This window comes from Tamandua tetradactyla, chromosome 3 (assembly GCF_023851605.1).
Source record: "Tamandua tetradactyla isolate mTamTet1 chromosome 3, mTamTet1.pri, whole genome shotgun sequence".
NCBI lineage: Eukaryota > Metazoa > Chordata > Mammalia > Pilosa > Myrmecophagidae > Tamandua > Tamandua tetradactyla.
The window spans coordinates 36,714,000-36,735,903 of NC_135329.1; the positions used below are offsets into that span (position 1 = coordinate 36,714,000).

The 21,904-nt window shown below is 33.2% G+C and overlaps 1 protein-coding gene and 1 non-coding gene across 2 annotated transcripts in view; both read left to right on the plus strand.

The window, feature by feature from the left end:
- LOC143677244 (CUB and sushi domain-containing protein 1-like) overlaps nucleotides 1-21,904 on the plus strand; it is a 379,701-nt gene that overhangs the window by 122,569 nt on the left and 235,228 nt on the right. The window lies entirely within an intron of this gene.
- Nucleotides 13,042-13,112, plus strand: TRNAS-GCU (transfer RNA serine (anticodon GCU)). The gene has a single exon. It is a non-coding gene; the product is annotated as a tRNA-Ser (tRNA).

The window sequence follows — 21,904 nt, forward strand, 5'->3', positions numbered from 1 at the left end:
AAGGAAGGTTTGATGACAGTGCTACATCCAATACAGAATGTCATTAAAGAAACAGAAATGATCAAAAAGGAAAATTGGAAATTTAAAAGTTGAAGAACAAAATAAATAAAAGATTCACAAGAAGGGCTCAAGAGTAAATTTTCATAGACAGGATGCTATTAAACCTGAAGATAGACTGGAAAAGATGGTATAAGACAAAGAAAAAAAAGAATGATATAAAAGGAACAGAGCCTCAAAGTATTGTGGGAAACCCTTAACTACCCCAATATTTGCATTACCGCAGTACCAGAGGGATGGGGGAGAAAAAAAGGAGCTGAAAAATATTCAAATGAATAATGACTTATTTTCTCGAATATGATGAAAACCTTAATGTGCACATCCAAGAATCTCAGTTAACTTCACAGTGATAAATGCAAAGAGATCTACACAGAACCACCCAATACTATGAATACTAAAAGTCAAAAATAGATAAAAGTGTGAAAGCAGCAAGAGAATAACATACAAGGGAACCACAATGAGATCAGCAAGTGACTTTCCATTAGAATCAGTTTTGGACAAAGGCAGCGTGATAACATGGTCAGAGTTCTGAAACAAAGCAAAACAAAACAAAAAATCAACCAAAAATTATATGCCGAGCAAAACTATCTTTAAAAAATGAAAGTGTAATAAAGACCATCCCAGATATATTTTTTTTAATGACAGAATTTGATGCTCTAAGATCTGCCTTAAAAGAAATGCTAAAATAAATTCTTCACCTTAAAGCAAGTGATCCCAGATAATATGTTAAATCCAGACAAAAAAAAAAAAAAAAACAAGAGCACCATTAAAGGTAATTATGCACTAATAAAAGATAGTATAAGATAGTATAAATTCATATATTTTAGATATTTTGGGGTGGTGCGACAGTGGCTTAGTGGCAGAATTCTTCAATTCCTGGTGTCTGCCCATGCAAAAAAAAAAAAAAAGATATATATATCTTTTACACACACATATATGTATACACATATGTATATATTCATGTATTTCTCCTTTTTCATAACAAATTTAAAATATTTGGTATGAGGCAATTTGTACATGAAGATAATTGGGGGCATTGGTATGTCGAAATGTGATATATTTGATAATTATGGTATAAATTAGGTGGTGGAAAGACTGCATTGGGATCAAGAAATAATACGACTGGTACCCTAAACCACAGGAACAAATGAAGAGAACAAGAATGGTAAACAAGATGGTACACATAGCAAGCTGTATGACCACATACGGACTCTCCACATTTCCAAATTTCTTTAAAAGACAAAATTATATAAAGTAATTATAACAGTGTATTATTGGGTTTGGACATATATAGATATAAATAATATGAAAATAATACCAAATACAATGGTATAATTTTAATATAATATTAATATGCAAAGGAAGGAGAGGGAATAAAGCTATAAAAGTGTAGGATTTATATATCACACTGGAATTCAGTTAGTATAAATCTGAAGTAGATTCTCATCATTAACATGCATATATTAAGTCCTAGATCAAACACTATGAAAATAACTCCAAAACTATTGTGAAAAAATCATTAAGCTAAAGTGTCATAGTAGAAAATTTTCACTTAGTTTAAAGACAGAAGGAAAAAAGGAACAGAAGGAACAAAAATAAGAAAAAGACACATACACAAAATAAAATGGCAGACAAATCCAACTATATTATCAATAATGTTCAGTTTGAATTTATTTAACAATCCAATTAATACCAAAGATTATGTGAATGGATTAAAAAACTCCTCCCGTATTCTGTCTACAGAGTACATGCCTTAGATTATGCGACTCTGTTAATGTAAAAGGATGAAAGAATATGCATCATGCAAACCACAATTCCAAGAGAACCTAGAATGGCTGTTAGAGATAAAGAAGGACATTTTATAATGATAAAAGAGTCAATCCATCAAGACGATAAAACAACTGCAAATGTATATGCACAACAACAAAGATCCAAATGCAAAAAAAATTTTAAAAACCAAGAACATTAAGGGGAGAAATAGACAATTCAACATTCATATTTGGAGACAGCGATACCTCCTCTTCAATAATGGCTAAAACAACTAGGCAGAAAATCAACAAGTAAATGGAAGACTTGAATAACACTATATAAACCATCTACACCTAACAAATAGCTGTAGAACTTTCCACCCAACAGCAACAGAATCCACAATCCTCTCATGTGTACGTGGACTCTTTTCCATGATAGACCAAACAACCCCGATAAATTTAAATAGGCTTAAATAATAAAAAATATGTTTCCAGCCACAGAGGAATGAAATTAGAAACCAACTGCTTAGAGTAATTTGTAAACTTCAAAAATATTGAAAATTAAGAAAAAAAACAAAAAACTCCTGAATAACTAATGAGTCAAAGAAGAAATCACAAGGAAAATTAGAAAATACTTTGAGGTTAAAGCAAATGAAGACACAACACAACAGAACTTATGGGATGCAGCTAAAGAAGGGCTTAGCAGGAGTTTATAGCTAGAAACACTAATATTTAAAAAGAAAAAAATATTTCAAATCAATAACTTAACTTTCATCTGAAGACATTGGTCAAAAAAAGGGCAACCTAAATGCAAAGCCAGTTGGAAAAAGAAAATGAGAAAGGGAATAATGAAATTAGAGCACAAATTACTGAGATAGTGAATAGAAAAATAAAGATGGTGAATGAAACTGAAACATTATTTTTCAAAATGATCAATAAAATGGCAAACATTTAACTAGACCGTCCAATAAAAAGATGGAAAACGTAAATAACTAAAATAGAAAATAGGATATGAATATGATCAATAGTGTGTGAAAAGATGTACACCATCATTATACATCAGGGAAATGGAAAATAAAAGCTCAATGTGATACCACTGCACACGCACTACAATGGATATATTCCTAAAGACAGGAATATAACAAGTGCTGAAAGGACAGAAAGAAATTTGCATCCTAATGCATATAGCGTGGACATGCAAAATAGTGCAGGCACTTTGGAAAACAGGCTGGCAGTTCCTTAAAAGGTTTGCTAGAGTTATCATCTGAACCCAGCAATTCTACCCAAGACAAATGAAAACATTCACCCATCCACAGTTTGTACATGAATGTTCAGAGTAGCATTTTCATAACAGCTGAAAATGAAAACTCAAGTGTGCAATAGCTGCTGAACGGATAAGCAAATGTGATATATTGATATGATGGAATGTTATTTTGCATAGACAAGGAATGAAGTAGTTATAGATACTATGGTTGAATGAATTTTGAAAAATTATGCTAAATGAAAGAAACCAGTCACAAAAGATGTTTGCATGATTCCATTTTTATAAATGCCCGGAATAGACAAGTCTGTAGACATAGAATGTGTATTAGTGGTTGTCAGAGGCACAGTGGCTTGAAGAAAGGGGAGTCATTGCTGATGGTTGTGAGGATTCTTTTTGGGGAGACGAAAATGTTGAAAATAGTGATGAAAAGTTGCACAACCTTGAATCTACTAACAACTATTTAATTGTACAATTTAAAAGAATGAATTTTATAGTATGTGCATTTCATGTAGATAAAGTTGTCATAATTATATATATTTGCACACACATACACAGCACACACACACATACTGAAAGGAAAACAGATTATTGCATTAACAATTAGAAGATCCCATAATAGACTCAGGATTGTGCTCTTATGTCATGAACTTTTCAAATCAGAACTACTCTTCTGTTGAGGCTCATTTACTTTGGTTAAAAACTAATATTATATCTGAATTATCTACTGAATGATTTATTTTTGGCTTTACAAATAATTTCTAATCCCTGTTCCTAGGAAACATGTTGTAACATCTTCAAACAGAAGGCATTTGAGTTTCTTAGACCGTATTAATAAGATTCCAATTACTAACATTAATTCTAATAATGACTCTATGAAAATGTTTCCTCATATATCTGTGAACCTTAGTTCTCTTTTTAAATGTAATTTTTGGGTGGTATATTCACATACCATACAATTCATCCAAAGTATGCTACCAGTGGTTCACAGTATATTGTGTATTCATCACCATGATCATTTTTAGAACATTTGCATTACTCCAATAAAAGAAATAAAAAAGACAAATGAAAACCCATACACCCCATACCCCTTACCCCTCCCTCTTATTGACTGCTACAATTTTAAGACTTACAAGAGTTAAGTTACTAAGACAGTGTAGTACTGACATATATATAACTGATATATACAGGTAAAATAAGTAATATAAGACCTCACACAACAAAAGTTTTCTGAAAAACATTAATAACTTCCTTGAATTGTGATGAACTATGATTTTTATTTGTGTATGGAATCATTTCTATGACCTTCATTTAATTAATTTCATGGAAATTGGTCACCATGCACAAAGTCAGTAGAGTAATATTTTTAAACAAATAATGATTCTGCATTATTCTCCCTCTCTCTACCTTCTTTCAAAAGGTATATAAACAGTTTTTATGTACTTGTAAGAGTTAAAAATAAAAGATATAATTAGCTATGTAGCATTATACTCCTTCAAGTGTTGAACCTTGAGTTTTAGTTCTACGTTTTTTTCCAGAGTTTCCCAGCGATATTTTGAGCTCTAATTACCCACCACATTGTTGCTTAATAAGGCACCATTAATTTGATCCTTCCCTATTTTCTCCTTACCTTCTCTTCCCCCTTGTTTTTCATTGTCTTACTTTGCTATTCCCTTCCAGTTTTCCTTAAGATAGCTGTAAACTTCTTGCTCTCAAATATTTGTCTCAGGATTCTCTTCTGAAGAATTGTAAAGCCATGATACTTAGGAATAACTGGTAATAGTCTCATTTATGGTAGCATTTTACAGGGAGTTTTAACTTTAGAGATTAAGTGGTTTACCCTGTTATGGAGTCATTGGAGGATATTATTTCATAATATTTTTAAAATGATTATGGTAACATATATAAGCACAAATTTCCCATTTCAAACACTTTATGGGGTGTCAGGATATGCATATTTATGTAACTGAATTTTAGTATCTCTTTATTTAGGTGGCTCTATTTCCAGTTATATCTGATGGTGTCCTCTCTTGTTCATGGAGTTGTGTTGGTTAGATAAATTTAGTTGTTTTAAACATTTTGCTTTAGAAGCAAAGAAGGTGGATCTGTTAATCAAAATATTTGAGCCACTAAATCTTTAGAACGATACTTTTCAGAAGGCAAGACTGTTCCCTTTTACAATACAAATAAGTAGTCAATCAACTTTCCTAATTGAAAAGAATATTTAAATAATTATAGAGGGTTTTACATATTCTTTTTTCTATAGTAAAATGTGAAGGAATCTGATTTATTTTAATCCTCATTAATGTAGAATTTTAAAATGCAATAAATCATATTTATTATAATAGAATACTGGAAACAAGTGGGAATCTTTCTATGCATCCCTCTTAGTTCTACTTTCATATTTTATTTGACTGCACTTCACTCTTATTTAAGGGCCATTGTCAGCAGACAAACCTTTGAGTGTAAAGTGTGTAAATGACAGGATGATAAGAAGAAAACTATAAATGGAAGTCAGCACAGTATTTTGAAACATAGAGGTGTTAAAATTAAGCTCCAAATAAAAAATATAGCTTTCATTTTATTTTCTGTGACACTCTTTGATTTTTTTTTTTGCATTGGAGTTTTACTTTTTTGTCATGATTTTGAATAATATGTAAGAATTTGTGTGTAAGTGTGAGAATTAGTAGGAAATTAGCTTCAAAACAATTTGTTCTTTGATTTTTTGTTCATCCTTTCCTCCAATGCTGTTAATAGCTCGCTATTCTTAAATTCTGTTACTTGAACTAACATGGATCTGAGAAAAAAAAAAAAAAACACTCCCACAAACTTAGAAATTACTTCAGATATAAACTAGTGCAATCAGCACACAAGAAAGAGGTCCAAATTGTTGTTTTAGAATTTAGTACAGGAAAAAATATCATGCAAATAAAAACACATTTGAAATACAAGACAATTTCTTTTTCTCTTAATTACTAATTAACAATAAGTTTTTTAAGTTGACAAATGGAAATTATATGAATAAGCATCCTTATACAGTTAAAATCTAAGAAGCATTGAAATACTGATTTAAGATTTACATGCATAAGAAATCTAGTTCAAAAAATTGAACAAAAAAATTGTGCAAAATGAAGGTTTTCACAAGAAATAGGTCAGTTGTACTTTAACAATTTGTTCTTTATTTCAGAGAAGTATGGATTTTCGAACAATCATTTTTATAGATTTTAAATAAATTGTGTTTCCCATGAATACAACTGCCCTGTAAAGAAGCGGTGATTGCAGCTTATGAATTATCTTGTCACGAGAGTTAAAATTGCATCATTGTAATAGGTGACTAGAAGACTGAGTTCTGAAAGTGGCCTACATATTTAGTTAAATTCATGTTATTACCCAGCTGGAGAACCATATGCAATCCCTAATTTTGCCATTGTTCAAACCAAGCTGAAGTTACTGTACCTTTTTGTTCTAATCATTATGCAATGTGCTGCTTTTCTAATGGATGTGAATGGATGGGTTTTTTCTTTTATTGCATTCTGACTTTTTACTCTATATCATAATACTGAAACTTTTTCTTATACAGAAGAAATAGGAAAAATAAGTGTTCCCTGTTAGTGAAGCAAATCCTTCTTTGAATCATAAAAAAATATTACTTTGATTAATGAGATGTTTGTTTTTCATTAATTATTGAGGACTGTGTGTGTTTATAAATACAAAAAATAGACTATTTTTTCTTAGAGGTCCCTAACATCTAAGTTTATGGGTATTTATTTGTGTGTGCTTGTGTGTGTGTATGTGTGTATAACTTAGTTTCTCAGCAATACTTCTGTACAAATTATCAGTTAACTTTTCCGCTTTTCCCTGTCTATTTTCTTTTCTTTTTCCAGTAATGTTCGGTGTACACTACTTAGGTTAGAGTGCCCAGGTAATACCAGCTTCTAATTATAGGAAGCAGATTCATGCATTTACTTGACTTGGGCAGTAGATGGTGCTAGACAAATGCCAAAGCTTCATCTCATGCGTTGCTCAAGTCAGATGCTTTATATCTAATCAGATGTAAATCGCTGTATACTTTAATTCATATTAAAAATAAAACCTATGTTAAATAATTCATTTTTGCAAAACATTGGTTTTGATAAAAAAGAAAAAAAAACAGGTCACTTGAAAATCCGAAATATTAAATGACTGTCATATAACACAAGGCCAAATTATATTTTCAAAGTAAGAAAATCATGTCTACTGTAATGTCAGATGACTTGGGGTTTAATATTATTCTCTTAAAATTCTTTCAATTATTTTTTAACAATTCTCAATTGTTAAAATGCTACTATATACAGAAAAAAATTAGTCATTCAAGATCTGTAGGCACAGCACATAGCATCATGCAATGAAAGGAAGAAAGACATGACTTGTTCTGAATTCAAAAGCTGAGGCAGATTTTTTTAGCAAAGAAGTGAAGGGAGGAAAGAATGAAAGGAGAGAGGGAGGAAAGGAGGCCGGGAAGAAGTGAGGGAGTGAAGGAAGGAAAGAAGAAAAATAAAGTTTGTAGAATGATTTACCCACTAAAACCAACTGAAAAATTACAAAGAAATGATCCAGGTTCTGACTTTCAAAATGCCTGCTTGATTTGTTATGATTTATATTTATTAAGGTATTAACAATTCATATATAACACTAAAATAAGTAAATCTACTTCTGACCACTCTCCGTGGTGAAATGAGCCATTTGGCAACAAATCTCTTCCACCATCCATTCTTTTCATTTGTGCGTTAAAATGCTTAAAAATTATAATAAACTAGTTGACAAACATTCCAGAGAAGAGCTTAGAGTGTAGAAAATGATTTTAGATAGTAGACCACATTTTTTGACTTAAACTGTGGCCAATTAATCTGCCGCTCTTAGTTAATCACATGTGCTGATGGTTTCTTCCTCGCAATGTGTTTATGAAGCTTTGTGGGAAATGTTAAAGGATGCAAGTACCGAATGAGTTTGAGGAATACTGCAGAACAGTAATGCAGTGCATTCCTATATAATAGTTTTAAGGCAAAGAAAAATGATAGATAGTGGTAGATTGATGGATAGATAGACTTAATAAAATCACGATATACATGAATGATTATTTACTGCAAATGAGATGCACATCTATTACTTAACATCCCTTCCTTCCTTCTTCTTTCCTTCTTTGTAGTTACCATTTCTGAAAGCCATATCAGGTCAAAATTTCTTCATCCAATGACCCTTATTTGAAGTAAAGTATTAGGCCAATTTTAGGAAACCCTCTTCTGTCTGATTCAAGTGCCCAATACAGTACTACTTTCAACAAAATAGGTATTCTATGATTTATTTTTATATTGTGAGCTCTTTGAAGTCAGGAACTCAAAAATAGATTTGATTTGAGTTATTCACCACTGTATAATCAATATATGTTTTCTGAATGGATGGATGGACAGATGGATGGATGAATAAATGCATTTATTGATTGCTTATTAAGAATTCCAGCCTGAAAGACGTTCCTTGTATCTTGTCAGGAACGTTGAAACATGATAAGTTTCCAGAAAACCTTTAACATTTGACTTAAATATTTAAGCCATTGATAGCCTCACTAAGGCGATCCCAAGAGTCCTATTTTCTCTGGGATCAGTGTCCTCATAGTGCTTCTCTTCCATCGCTGTGCACATACACCACACCACACACAGACATAAATGCCATGCTTCTTGTGGCAGTTAGATTCAGCTGTCAACTTGGGCAGCTGAAGGCACCTAATTCTGTTGCTGTGGACATGAACTAATGGTACATGAACCTCATCTGTTACTCATTACATCTGCAGTTGGCTAGGAGGCGTGCCTGCTGCAATGAATGATGTTTGATTTAATTGGCTGGTGCTTAAATGGGAAAGCTCACCGTAGCACAGCCCAAGCAGCTCAGCATACCTCAGCTCAGCACTCGCAGCTCAGCCCAGGCCTTTGGAGATGCAGAAAGGAGTCACCCTGGGGAAAGTTGTTGGAACCCAGAGGTCAGCAGAGATCAGCCCGTGCCTTCCCACGTAAGAAAGAACCTCAGATGAAAGTTAGCTGCCTTTCCAATCCATCTCTGGTGTGTTGTATTCTGGCAACTAGCAAACTAGAGCACTTCTGAATGCATCTAAAAATGTGAATGAATGAAACAGATTTTTTGGATTTTTTTAAAAAAGAAAAATTTTTATCGAACTAATTTTGAAATATCCATCACCAAAGTACAATTATTAGCTCTCATTTATTCTTGTTTTATCATTTTCTTCCAGCTTATATCATTCCACAATAAATCAATTTCTCCCAGTTTATATCATTCCAAAACAAACCACAGGTATCATATAAAATATATCATTTTATAAATATCACATAAAAGTTACCAGTAATAACTTAATATCATGCAAGATCCAGGAAATGTTCAAATTTCTAGTTTCATAAACATCAAAAAAGAATTCCATAATACACGGGGTGTGATCATAAAAAGAAATCCATGAATTGCAAACATTTGGCATGACCTCCTTTAATCTATAGGTTATCATTCTACTACCTCTATTTTCCTTGTAATCTGTATTTTAGGCCTGTTTTGGAGAATTTTGAAGAAAGATGGACAAAAGTCAAATTGAGAGTGTAAGTAATGAACATTTTTGAAAGATATGTTTCTTCAAAGTGCTGTATTACCCAGGCTTAGTATGGACCACCGAACCAGTGAATATATCTGCGAAAGCATCATTCTCTAGGAAGAAGGCTGTCATCCCCACAGCTCCTTTTAGGCTGACTCAGAGGAGGCATGCCCAGTGTTTGCAAACACAAAAGCTCCCTTCCCTGACAAGCTATAGGAAAGGATTTCTACAAATGTACAATTTAAGAGTACAATATCAAAAGAGAATAAAATAGTTTGTAAACATAATATTCAATGCTCAATCTATCTATTAAGTTGCTCTTTACTATTATTGGTAGATTAATTAATATTTGATTTTTTTTAAAGCAGGGGTCATCCCCTTTATTTATTTTTATTTATTTATTTATTTTTTTACATGGGCAGGCACCAGGAAATGAACCCGGGTCCTCTGACATGGCAGGCAAGCATTCTTGCCTGCTGAGCCACCTTGGCCCACCCTAATATTTGATTTTAGTGTTTTGTTTTAAAAGAAATGTTGTTTGCTATCTCTGTTGATGGGATGACTTTCAAATGGTCCATGCAAAGCATCTGATCTTTGCCTTACAAAAAACAATAATAACACAATACAGCAAAACAAAAATCAATATGGTGGATGTTCTTTGAGACCATTCATTCAGAGACACAGGCCTTGCTTCAACTAATATGTTCACATGTGTTTTTCATTTTGTGAGCCAGCTGGAAATGCCACTCTACTAAGACCCATGGTGTTAGATAAATTTGCCAGGATTAAAAATACCTGTTACACTGTTAGAAATGTCATTTAGATCAATATGCAATGCTGGAAGCCTCTGAAATGTAAATTTGTGAAAGAAAGTGATGTGGGTATTGGAATGGAAATTTAAAATTTCTTGAATTTTAAAGAAATTCTGCAGAACCAAAATAAAAATGTGCATGCATTTTGATCCATCATTTTCTTTCCTATGACTCAATCCTATAGAAATGCTCATACATCTTGTATCCGACACTATTTATTTGCCTTCTCAGATGCACTTGGCCTTACATGTCTCTCAGCCCTTGCTTGTGGGGAGTCCAGCTGCTAACTTCTCCCACAGCCACAGCCGCAGCTGCTGCCAATGACACACTTTCCAACACAATTGACTGTCCCTGTCTCTCCAGGGATTGAGTGCAGCCTCTGACACCCAGGCCAGACCCAATGGGATCACTGAATCTCTGGCTCCTTTTGCCTACTTTGGATTTGGATGAAGCTCCCTTCTTTCATCCAGGATATCTGAAGCCTGATAGCAGGCTGCCTCTGCTGCTGCCCAAAGGGGTGATAATACAGCTGGAAACTACAGGGCAAACTTTGACAAAAAATAGAGAAAACAAATACGTTCTTCTCCTTCTTCCCCATGCACAGTGGCACAGACTGTCTAAAGACGACTCACATAAACTAAGTGACTTTTTTATGAAGCTGCAAACAGCTTGCTAACAGCCCAGTTCACATTTGCTTCTCTTCCATCTGTACTCCATCTCTCTCAGCACACTCTTGATGCCCTGGGAATTTACTTTCTAATGAAATATTAGCACTCAGTGTTGCCTCAGTTTCTGTTTTCTAGCAAAGACTGCTAGGACACATATGTACAAAGATGTATGGGCATGGATATATTTGGTTGAATTCTTTGTGACAGTGAAAAACCTGAAACACTCTAAATGTCCATTGAAAAAGATGAGCTATATAAATTTTGGTGCTCCATAGCAGGGAATATGATGCATTCTTTAAGAAAGCTGAGCTGAGGTATATTTATGTTGAAATATTCCTGGGCTATTCTGTTAAAAGAAATAAAAGAACAGTGCATATGAATGTGAGTATAACCTAATTTGTAAAATGATATGTGGACAATTATCTACAGTTTTTTTAATACATGCAATGAAATTTCTGGAGAGATACCTACAAATAACCCTTGAGGAGTGAGATTAAGAAGACGCAGGGAATTGGCAAAGTTTTTTCACTATTTACATTACGGTTATAGTGTAAACATTCTGTAGTATTTAATTTTTTTCAGTAAGAATCCATAACTTTTTAAAAGTTAAAATAAATGACTAAATAAAGAGCTCCTGAAATGTTAAATATGGTTCTTTTAACAAAACACCCTGAAAGACTTATGTTATGGCACATGGGAGACATATTTTACAATTTTCAATAGAGTCTGAAATATATTATGGATTTTTCCAATTCTTAAACTTCACATTAATTAGCTATATGATTATCTGAGATGATACTAATTTCATCATCTTTGTCCTTTAGAATTTTCAAATAAAGTGTTAACTAATTTTTCCTGAAATAAAATATATGTAATAATTAAATACCAGTTATGATATACAAAATGCCACAAAATGAAAATACAGATGTATAAGAAGAGTATTTTTGTTTTACATTATTCCATAGAATGTTTTGCTTCTTTGTGAATTGTGAAGACATTTTAATGGTAAATTCAGAAAAAATACTATACTAATTTACTTAAATATCTGTATCAACAACATAACCAATTCAGAATGTCTCATTGTTGCTTTGCTCTGTTTTCATAGTGATCGTTACCTAAGCCATGACATTTAACCACAAAATTGGAACTTTTCATAAGAATCATGTAGTAAGTAAAGATTAATAAATACATTATATTCAACAGTCCTTGGTTCATTAAACTTTGACTACATTAAGTAATCTAGTCATAGATATGTGCTTTCATGTATCTTTAGTGATAACATATATTGTATATGACAAAGGGAAAGCTAGTCAATTATCTCAATAATATGTATGTAGAGCAACTAAAATATATGAGGCACTAATATAAAAGAGAATTATATGTTTAGTTGTCCCAGAGGGACTATTAAGACAGTTCCTTCTTTGTTCCCCTCAAAGAATAAACCATAATGTATTTAATAATATGCTAAATGTGTGCATGTGCATAAACATATGTACATACATATGTACATATAAATACACATTCACATAGATTTCTTATGAGAAACACAATTTTAAAGTTATTGTAGGTGTACAGAATTATTGTTCTGCTTAGTATTGGATATTTTTATTCTGTATCACAAATGGTTAACAATCAAATAAAAATTATATATATTATATAACATTTTTCCTTTAAAATTCAACTGGAAACAGACTTTAATGTATGGAAATGATATGTAGTAGTGTACAATAAAATATAAAAAATTGAGCATCTATCTATATCCATCTCTCTAAATACTTGCATATATACCAACCACAAAAGTGTGATTAGTCTGTGTCAAACTTTGCTAGTGTTATGTCATTTAACCCTCTCAAAAATCTTATGGAAGGATGCAAGGGTGGTTCAGTGGTAGAATTCTCGCCTGCTATGTGGGAGACCTGGGTTCGATTCCCGGTCCATGCACTTCCCAAAACAAACAAACAAGCAAAGAAAGAAAGAAAACAAAGAAACAAAAATTCAACAAATGGTGCTGCAATATCAGGCTACTTACATGGAAAAAGAATGAAATGTGACCCCTGCCAAACAGTATACAAAAAAAAAATCTTACGGAATTGCTAATAATATCGATCCCTATTTTATATAGGAGGAAACTGGTGCACCAAGTAACTTTCATTAAATTTTTCAAGATTACACAGTTAATATTTGTTTGTCATAAGCTTAAAATCTCATTCTGTCTGACATTACATCTGATACTTTTAACCATATACTACATTATTATACTTTAAGTCTTGGGTAAGAAATTTCAATTAACTTTGACAATGAATTGAACATTAGACACTTGTATTTAAGTTAATGAAAGCAAGGACAGGCTTTTTAAATAATAGTGACCAGAATAACGATAGACTGACATCAATATTAATACTAATGCAATAACAAAACTAACATATGCGGTAGGACCAAGCATTGTTCTAAGAAATTTGCACATATTAATTTATTTAATTCTCACATCAACCCACAACCCATTATGCCCCCCTATTTTGTAGTTGAGAAAAAACATAGTAATTTTTTATAGGGAGATACGAGTATGGTCCTTATTGCTATATTTTTCTGGGAATAAGAGTCAAAGTAGAGGTCAAAGGAAAGCAGTGAATTATCAGAGTTGGTAACACATTTAGCAGTGTTGGAAAATTGAATTTAAATGATAGACAAAAATACGTTAAAATATCAAGGACTTTTGTATAAAAATATATAACCATATATATTGTTATGACTCTCTTAGCTAGACAAATCTACTTAGTGTTTGTGATAACTTTACTAAATATGAAATATCATAATGACATGAAATATTAAGAATATGCAGCCACAGTTTTGACATGGGTCATGAACAGAATGCATTTATTAAAGTAATCTCAGTCACATTTTTGTTCAAATAAGCAACTGAAAATAAAATGCATTGATCGTTAGTAGGGCATTATGTTTGAGAATTTATATATATATATATATAGGTCCAAATTGGGGCATTCCAACATATAACTTCCCTCAGCGCCATCATTCTGTATCCAAGCTTGCATAACACTATGATAAAGTTCAGCACAAGATGATCCAAAATACCTCATGAAAAAAGCCAAATGAAGGCTGCTATGGAACCATCACTGCAATTTTCCCTATGCAAAGTAAAGGCATTTTAAATGAGTTTGGCTTAGATAGAAAGATAGATATTTGTTGACTTTTCATAACTATACCTTGTCGTAATGTATTCATTTGCATAGGATATATTTAGGTTTTACATTTTAATAATATCTTGCAAGTAATCAAGTTTCGGTCAACTATATGAGAAAAGAAATCAATCAATCTCTTCTATGTCAAGACATAAATAGGAGGACAATTCATTTTCCAGAGGCAAATTGATCAGTAAGGAGCATTTATTAATTTGCAAAGTACTTGACTAGCCCAAATTATCCCAACGTTCTTATCCCAGTAATTGCTTATAAACATGCATCAAAATAGTTCAGCTCTAAGAATGATAACGTAAATCATGAAAGTAATGTTATAGAGAAAGTAAGCTTCACAAGGGTTATTTTATTTTATTAAATTCCAAGCAATACATTTCTTCCTGGTTGGCTTACTTTGAGGGGAAAAGTTAAGTAACTATAGTGTTTATACAATTGATGATTAGTAATAAGCCCAGAATCTGAAATCTCCACAATATCAGCATTGTCTATTTAAGAAATGAGAAGGCTGCAAAACGTAAAGCTTCTATATTGATGATAAGGCTACAAAAATAAGATCTCAAAAAGTATGGATTCTATATTGTTGGAATATATATTTTCATGCATTATCTTGTGCTTACAATAATTACATAGAAAATAACCTTGGAAAGTTGAGTTTGCAAATTATTTTTTCATGTTGAAACCTTCATTTTAGTTATATTTATTTCGTTAGAAACTTGGGTAAGGAAAAGAGCCTTGGAGGAAGCATATTTGGGAACATAGTTTCAAATTCTGTCCGAGACACACATTGAAAACTGTGTGTTACTGCGGAAATACTTTAGCTAATCTGGGCCATTATTTACTCAGTTTTAGAAAGAATACCTATCATGTGAGGATTTAAAAATGTCTGTAATAAAGTAGATGGTAAAGCATCTTTAAAAAAAAAGAAAACAGCAGACAATCTTCTTTCATCAGCATTACTTTAGAGAATCAATTTGGGAAATGACATCCACAGAAGTTTCCTCTTCAAAGACAGTAGTTGTTATTTTTGTTTCTGTAAATTTGGGGGGTAAATCCCTTGGAAAGTCAATAGATTATTGGATATATTCAGTATCTGCACTAAGAATAAGAACCACAAAGGTGGAAAGATTTAATGGTAATATTGAGGAAGTCCGGTAATTTGAGTTTTGTGAAAGCTTTTCATTTTAAGTGAAATGGTGGTCATCCACCTCTTAAACTGATGTCATAAATTTTGTGGTTTAGTATGACATGCTTCTAGTCATTTTGAATTAGTAGTGGCAGTTGAATTACTGTTATTGATGGTTCACATAGTCATAGAACCATTAAGGTGTCATAAACTGAGCAACTTAATATGACATAATACCAACCTTTTAAATATAGCTGTTACTATTAAGTTACATCTCAAGGATTTCCTGTGTAAACACAAGCTGACAGAAACAGCTTTTTACAGGGAATTATCAAATTATCTTTTCAGGAGGATTAAAATTTTTCAGTGATTTTTTTTTCAATCCCACAATCTAATTTAATTCAGATTAAATATAACACAAGATATCTTAAAATAGATAAAAATGAAGTCATTTTAACTGGGCCATTTTAAGAACCAGACAGCACAAAGATTGAACCTCTCTACTTTTGGTTAAGGTAGAGCTATTTTCTTCTTAATCACGGGAGTATGCACAAACAACAAGTTAACCAGGGTGAATGAGGAGCCACCCTTTTGTGAAAAAAAAAAAAAGTGAAATTGAAGTGTATTGTACTTAAATCTATGTAAAAGATGGAAACTGGAAAATCCTCTGTATAACAACTGTGATCATTATGTTAGAATGTTGAGATAATCAGAAACATTTTTCTCTGCATGATTCTCTAATATATTATTGCATCTTTTTTTTTTTTTAGAGGAGAAGAGCATATTTCAGCTGTGTCTTTATAATCCAAAGTTATCAGTTTTATTTCAGACATTATGGGCATAAAGAAAATGAGCTAACTGATTTCAGTGTAAGTTGCTAATTGTGCTGTGGTAAACTACAAGATTCTTAGTAATAAAATTTTCTCCTTATTCCAAAGAGACAGTATATTTTATCTGCTTGAGAAACCTAAGCCAGAAGTTGAGTATCTAAGTGCAAATATTTTAATTTTCCAAATAATGGTCTTATCTTTACATGTGACTGTTATAGAAGTACATGCTATTTAACTAATTAACTAACTAAATGAATAAATAAATAAATAAAATAAGAATTGTATGGGCAAAACAAAAGGTGAGGTCAATTTAGATGATAGAGTATTAGCCTAAATTTAACAAATCATATCCATCACTTTATAATACACATATTTACAAATACATATAACTGGTAGATAATACTTAAATATACATTGCAGAATCCCAGTGTATTAAGACAGCTGTGCCAAATGTGCGTGTGTGTATATTTGTGTGCGTTTGTATATGAGGAATTGTCTATTATTTTGAACACTTTAATAGCAACTTGGATCTTGACCTGTATTTTGTGCAAATTAGTATCATTTGAGATCCTGGAGGAAGAGACACAGAATTGATCAGTTTAATGAAAATATCCAGATGTATGTATATATATATTTTATTTTTTACATGGGTAGGCACCAGGAATCGAACCTGGGTCCCCAGCATGGCAGGCAAGAATTCTGCCACTGAGCCACCATTGCACTGACCCCAGATACAGTTTTAATTTATAATTTTATAGATTAAAATCTAGAATTACAGCACTATTTTATATGCAACATGGAGAGAATTACTGGTCCTCCAGATAAAAGAGATATTCATACAAAACATGATAATATTGCCAAATACAGGTATGCATGGAATTAAATGTGAATTTTTTAATAATGCCTTGAAATTTATTTTAGACTTTATTTATTAAGAGGAATAACACTTCACTTGCTTTTCAATTTATTTTAATTTATACCACTTTAGAAATTAGTTTAAATAAAAAAATTATACATATATATATTACTTCATGTGTATGCTTGTTTGAAAAGATGTATATCCCCTAGAAAAGCCATGTTTTAATCAAAATCCCATTTTGTAAAGGCAGAATAATCCCTATTCAATACTGTATGTTTGAAACTGTAATTAGATCATCTCCCTGGAGATGTGATTTGATCAAGAGTGGTTCTTAAGCTGGATTAAGTGATGACATGTCTCCACCCATTTGGGTGGGTTTTGATAAGTTTCTGGAGTCCTATAAAAGAGAAAACATTTTGGAAAATAAGAGATTCAGAGAGAGCAGAGAATGCTGCAGCACCACGAAGCAGAGAGTCCATTAGCCAGGGCTTTGGAGATGAAGAAGGAAAACGCCTCCTGGGGAGCTTCATAAAACAGGAAGCCAGGAGAGAAAGCTAGCAGATGGCACTGTGCTCGCCATGTGCCCTCCCAGCCAAGGGAGAAACCATGACTGTGTTCACCATGTGCCTTCTTGGATGAGAGAGGAACTCTGAACTTCATTGGCCTTCTTGAACCAAGGTATTTTTACCTGGCTGCCTTTGATTGGACATTTCTATAGACTTGTTTTAATTGGGATATTTTCTTGGCCTTAGAACTGTAAACCAGCAACTCATTAAATTCCCCTTTTTAAAAGCCATTCCATTTCTGGTATATTGCATTCTGGCAGCTAGCAAACTAGAACAATGTGGTTGTTTTTTTTCTAAAGGAATTGTATGCTCTCTTCAAATTGACTCCAAAAAATAAAATATAAAAACAACACACTCACAAAACACATGAATACATTGTATGTATATTGAAAAAAAAAACATTAATTTTAAGAGAAAGATGATAAGGCTTTTGTTCTTGATTAAACAAATTTGAAAAGTGCATACATTTGTATGCAAAGAGGAAACTCTGCAGGATCCTCCCATTGGAGAATAGAGTGTGGAGTGTTGTTTAAGTGATAATCTGAAATACCTGTGCAAAATTGTTAAAAATACAAGAATGAGAGCATAAGATAAAAGTAGAAGAAAGTTGTTAGAGTTTGCTAGCTGCTGGAATGCAATATACCAGAAATGGAATGGCTTTTAAAAAGGGGAATTTAATAAATTGCTAGTACTCAGTTCTAAGACCAAGAAAATGTCCCAATTAAAACAGTTCGATAGAAATGTCCAATCTAAGGCATCCAGGGAAAGATACCTTGGTTCAAGAAGGCTGATTGAAGGTCACTGTTTCTCTTTAAAGTGAGAAGGCACATGGCAAACATGGTCAGGGTTACTCTCTCATCTGGAAAGACAAGTGGTGAATATGGTGTCATCTGCTAACTTCTTCTCCTGGCTTCCTGTTTCATGAAGCTTCCCAGGAGGCATTTTCCTTCTTCATCTCCAAAGGTCACTGGCTGGTGGACTCTGGTTCTTGTGGCTGCATCTTTCTGCTCTCTTAGAATCTCTCTTTCTCCAAAATGTTTCCTCTTTTATAGGATTCCAGTAAACTAATCAAGACCCCATATACAAAATACATTTATTCCATAACAATATCAGAGAACCTTAAACCATTTCAGTAACATTACAAATTCAATACAAGGTTAACACTAGTACAAAGTCTCATCAAAGTGAGCTACAGGCATGGTCTGTTCTAAGCAAAATTCTCCTCTGGCTCTGGACCTGTGAAACTCATCCAGAATAAACAACTCCAGAATAAGTTGTTTACTGCCAACATAGAAAGGGGGAACAGTCATACCATTTCCATAGGGAGGAAGGAAGACAGAGTTCACCGGAGCCATACAGTTTTGAGAACCTACAAGGCAAAGTCCATTAGATTTCAAAGTCTGAGAGTCATTTATATTCAGGGTTTCTGAAAGCAGCAGTCCCACCCTTTCCAAGGGCTTACGCAGAGGTCTGCCTTTCTCCAAATGCAAACTTGCAGGATACTGGGGAGACTGCCTTTTTCTTGGCTCCACCCTCTCCAAGCATCGGGGCTGCACCTGGGCTCTCTGCCATCTCCGGGGCACACACTCAACCCCTCCATGTGGTGGCAGCCAGGCTCTCCCCAAACCCCAAGGAATGTGCTTCACCCTCTTCAAGGCCTGAGGCGGCATGACTCTTCCACTGCAATGAGGTGGAAGGCCCATCCTCTGACTTTGGGGCAAACTTACTCTCTCCATGGGCTTGGATGGGTCCGCTCTCCTGGCCCGAGGCTTCTTGATTTCAGACCCCATCCTCCAAGGTTTTGCCTCTGAAGTTATTTTTCCTCCAATGTGTCCCTTCTGCCTTTTCCCCCAGTCCAGAGTGGCAACAGTTCTGTTTATGCAGGTCCCACAGCACTCTCGTTGGCTTTCTATGCAGTAGCCTTGGATCATGTCCATCAAACATAAGGAGTTTCCACAAATCCTTCCTGGATAACTCCGTGTCCAATCCTGGCTTTCTCTGAAATGGCTGACTGGTTTCATATTCGGCCAAATCCTCACATGGGGCACCATTCTTTGAGGTCTCCTCTCCTGGAAGCCCAGAGTTTTCCAGAACATCAATTTCTGCTTTCTTTGTACCCAAGAGTTCAGTTTTCAACTTACCTCTTTCCTGTCACATTTCACTATAAACTGGGGAGAAACCAGGCTGCACTTTCAACATTTAATTTGGAGATCTCGTCTGCTAAATATCCAAGTTTATGATTTTAAAATTAGCCTTCCAGCCAAAGCCATTCATCAATTTTACCAGGTTATCTGCCATTTTAAAACAAGGCTTGTCTTCCTTCCAGTCTGTAATAACACGTGCGTCATTTCTGTCCATGGCTTCAGCAGAGGTGTCTTTGGAGTCCACATTTCTACCAACAGTCTCTTCAAAGTATTCTAGGACTTCTCTATCAAATTCTTCACAGTTCCTCCAAAATCTTCCCTTTATCCATTTAAAAAGCCCTTCCAACATGTATGTTATTTGCAAAATGCAGCAACACCCCACTCCTCAGGTATTTATTAAAAAAAGTTTACCAAAATATTCAGCAGGGACTTGAATGTTACTAGAATATAGATATGATTTTAGCACTGATGTTCTAGAATTTTGATGCATCCTTTAATCTGTTGGTTCTCATTAAAGAGGAAAGATAAAAACTCTCTTCACTTAAGGTTTGTATCTATATTGATGTTGGGAAAGAACGCTAGCGGTTTTGTGATGTTGATAGGATAATAGCTACCATTTATGCAAATGTGTTATATATCATGTCCTTTCCTAAGTATATAATAATTTTTCACTTACTTCTCAAAACACATTATATGATAATTTTTCTCCCTCATTTGTAAAATGAGTACCTCTATCATCCTAAATTTTTTCTTCTTAATACCACTTAATACATAATGTTCTACATATTTATCTGTGCTTTTAGTTTTATCTTTCCACAATGAAGATATCAGTATAATAAGAGAAAAGTTGTTTTTTTTTACTTTTTTAATTACCTGTCATTGCTGATCCCCAGCCCAAGAACTGTACCTGGCACACATAAGGGATTCAATAAAAATGTTCTAATAGATTTGAAAAAAAAATCCTTTGGAAAATTTTATTTCAATTAAAATCTATATCCTAAACTTCTCTTTAATTTATTATATATATATAATAAATATATATACATAAATAAATATATATATATATTATTTTTTTGCATGGACAGGTGCTGGGAATCAAACCCGGATATCTGTCATGGCAGGTGAGAACTCTGCCACTGAGCCCATAATTTATTCTATAGCTAAGACAAGAATTTCAAAAGTTAATATCAATAAAACTTATGCAAAATACATTTTATCTTTTGTTAAACTGGAAAGTATGCACATAGAAATTAATTCTCCAATGCCTTAAGAATTCAGAAACAGAAGGTAAATGTGTTTGAGAATACCAGAAAGTTTTGAGTGAATAAATAATTTATACAAAATATTTATTCACATTTACTTCTAACTGAAGGATTTTAATTGACAATGCTGAATAGCGTTTGCATTTTCTTTATAACATCCATCTATGCCATTTCCTTCATTCTCTTTGCCAGGCACCAAATCAGGTACTTATCTAAAAGACATATTTACAGCATTGCCTAATTCCATAGGTACAACTCTTAGAACTCTGATTCCATTCAAATTTTTGCTATATACTAATAAAATCAGTTTGCTTTCAGGATTATCTATTGAATCCACAAAGCCTCAGCCTTCAGATTTTGCTTTAATCTGCATGTATGTAAACTCACAATTACACACACTGTACAATGATTCTCTTTTGAATGTACAGTTGAAATTAAGTAGTACTGTCTAGAAACGTAGCAAAGTAGACCGTTGAAAATCTCTAAGTTAAATTTCAGTACCTATTATTAACTTCTATTCATTTGTTTGTTCAACATATATTTATTTTATGTATGCTAAATGGCAGAAACTTTGTTAGCTCTTGCAAATAAAGTAAAATTCTGCCATGAAGGGGCTTTCATAGCGAAAGAAGATATAGATGCATAAATACTCCATATGCCTGTTATGATAGCAGTAGGAATATTAATTTTGGGATGCATAGGATTCAGCCACTGATGGTGGTTCACATTCCTGAAAC